Source organism: Lipotes vexillifer, unplaced genomic scaffold, assembly GCF_000442215.2.
Source record: "Lipotes vexillifer unplaced genomic scaffold, Lipotes_vexillifer_v1.1 scaffold1207, whole genome shotgun sequence".
Lineage (NCBI taxonomy): Eukaryota > Metazoa > Chordata > Mammalia > Artiodactyla > Lipotidae > Lipotes > Lipotes vexillifer.
This window is the reverse complement of record NW_006772733.1, coordinates 689,359-692,558: the sequence shown is the minus strand read 5'-3', so window position 1 is coordinate 692,558 and position 3,200 is coordinate 689,359.

Sequence of the window (3,200 nt, the reverse complement as noted above, 5' to 3'; positions counted from 1 at the left end):
CAGGAATTGGGGGCAGGTGACACAAGAGTGAGGTTGTACCTCATGCCTTTGGACAGATGATGGGGTCGTGGCTGATTTGCAAGCAGACCCTCTCTTCTCATTTTATTTTACTAATATTTCAAATTACCTGCTAAAGTATCTACAAACCAAATGGGCAAAATGGCCTCTTTGTTGAATTCCCCATTCTTTTAAAAGGGTCAGATGTAATTGACGCCCTCAATACTGTGTGTCATGTGCCAGGCTCACATCAACTCATAAAAATGTCCTAAGGCATTAATTATCACAGCCAAGGAGAGTAAAGACTGCAGCTCCTGCTAATTGTCAAAATCCCCTCTGTGATTGCACACTGCCACACACCCAGTCCGTGCCTAAGAAACATGAATTGGCGATGAAAGTTGTTATTCTTCGTCCTCGCAGGCTGCAGAAGTGATTAAGTGGGGGAGGACACCTCAAAAATCCCCCTCTGCCTGCTCAGGCTCAAACACTCTAGCAGCTCTTGGATCCCAAGCAAGTGGTGGCCACCCTGCAATAGCGATCAGCAATTCTGTTTGATTTAGGAAGTGCTAATCAATAACAAGTTCAACTTGGGGAACTGCACAGGCTTAATCATTTTGCATCTGGCACCCAGGACTGACACACCCCAGCTGGAAGGGAGGGAGACAGGAAGGGAGGGAAGGAGAAGTAGGGGGTGGGGGGAAGGGGGAAACAAGTCCATGAAAAACCCAGTAAACCTCTTTCTTGAGTTAAAAATCGTTTCAACTTTCAAAGACGAAATCTCACCCCCAAGTGAAAGACATGACTTAAATGCAAAGGCAAGTGAAGATAAACAAAAGGCCCCGTTCAGATCTTCCCAAGGTTATCCGTCATTGTCAAGGCTTTCTTTACACATCATAATGATTCCATGCACCCTGCCAGGTGGTCTCAGATACTATTTCTATATGTTACAGGATTTTTTTTTTTCTTTTCTCCAGTAAACAGCAGTTTACAACACAAGGTTTGACTGTAATTTTCATCAAACGGCAACTTATGCAGGTTTTTGAGAGATGTGTTATTACTTAAATCCAGCTGTAATGCTCTTTTACCTTCAAGGGCCATTCCTTTTATACATTCTGTCAGCTAAGGGTGGCAGGATTACAATTAGCCTGCAAGTTTAAATTAGAAATAAAATGCAGGGGGCTTGCATGCAGGGTGTGTTCAAACTCCCTTCCAGTAGATTCATGGTGTGTCCAACCCCCTACTACCTCACCCAGGAGGCTGGGTGGCATGGAGGGGAAAAGGCAGGATGCAGACCCAGCCCATGGGCTGCAGCAATGAGCCAACCCCATGGAGGCAAATCTGCAGTTGAAAATCAGGCTGATGTCCATCTGAAGAAGCTGAGCACTGGCCAAGACCAGGGTGAGGGAAAGGGAAGGAATATTGAGAGCAGGAAACCTGAGCAAGAAGGTTCTGAACAAAAGGCTAGAGGGGGAGCCTGGTGTGGTTTCCTGAGCCTCTGGGCCTCCCAGGGCCGCAGGCTCATATCACAGATGCCTCTGATCACCACTAAGAGCAGGGATGCAGGACATGAGGGAGGGGGAGCTTTTAAGGGGCCCCAGGAAGCCAGGATTCTGATGAAGGAGAAATACTGAACTAAGTTTTCTGGGCTATTTCAATGTGAACATTTGAGGGCTAGGTCATTTCTCGTGAAAATGAATATGGACCCATTTATGTAGTGATGACTCTTTTGGCAGTTTTCTTGGGTTTTGGTCAAAATTAGTTGTTTTCTGACAAAATTCAACATCCTTTCCTGTTAAAACACTCAAGAAAATAGTAATTAAGCTAATCTTGATGCCAGTATTTCATTTGGTGGGGAAACACTAGAGACATTTACTAAGATCAGGAACAAGACGAGGTTGCCTACTATCTCCACCACTGTGCAACGTGTGGTATTGGCCAAAGCAATTAGATAGGAGAGCTCAACTAAAGGCAAGAGAACTGGAAAAAAAAAGAAGTAAAACTATTTCCATTTGAAGATGACCTGACAGTATATCTAAAACCCTAGAGAATTAATAACAACACTAACTCAAATGTTTAAAAAATTAACATACAGAAATCAATCGCCTTAGTATACATAAATAATAACTAGGGGATATAAAGTAGGAAAAGCCCCACTTTAGGAATAATCTTAAGAAGTGTGCAAAACTCTAAAGAGGAAAACTTTAAAACACTTCTGAAAGACACAAAAGTAGACTCGAATAATGGAAAGACATCTCTTGTTCTTGGATAGGACAGGTCAACATCATAAAGATGTCACTTCTACCTTAAAAAAATGGCTGTTTTCTTGTTGTTTTATTTTTTTTGCTCAAAATTGGTGATTTTTATGACTGAAAAAGCATAAACAAGTAAAAACAACACAGATATCACTGCACATCCAAGATATTGGCAAGGAGCTCTCATTCGCTGCTGGGGGGAATTTAGATGAATTCCCCACTTGGAGATCACCTTGGCAGTTCACATGACTGCTGGTTTATTGAGTATCACTAGTTCATCGAAAAATCTAGTCTCGTTGGATCGTAAACATGACAAGATTTTATTCTGTCCAACAAATGCCCTACAATAACATGTTGAGTCTCCCCGCCAGCTGAGGAAAAGGCTCCCTTAATATCCTTTGGCCATTTTCTTCAGGTTTTGGCCACTTTTACCTATTAGAACAGTCTCATTTATGGGTTTAAAACTCAGTTGTGCTTGTTTTAAAGCTTTGACCTCTTATGTGATGCAAAGCTCTTTTCCTCCTCTCTCTCAGGCCAAGCTATTGTTAGGGAGGTGGGGTCACAGAGACTCAGACCCCACCTTCCGCTCTCTTTTCTTCCTCCTCTTGAGTTGGGTGGGGAAGAGGAGAAGGAAAACGGCAAAGTTCCTTCCTGCACGATTGGGTGAGGGGGCAGTAGGCTTCTGTCTGTAGACTTTTCTCTGTGGTTTTTGCTGCTTCTCCAGCCCACACCAATGAGCTGTTGATCTCGCCTCCACACGGCAGGATCCAGATGCTGAGCTCTCGTGGGGCACGTGTATGGATTCTTTGAAGGGCTCCATGGAGACCTCAGCCCTGAAGAGTTACCTGACAAGAGATTTAATCCTCCTGAACTTCTTCCACCCTGCCTCAGTGTCTCCAGAGAACATAACCTTCCCCCACACGATGGCGCTGTTGTTGGGCGGCGGCGGGG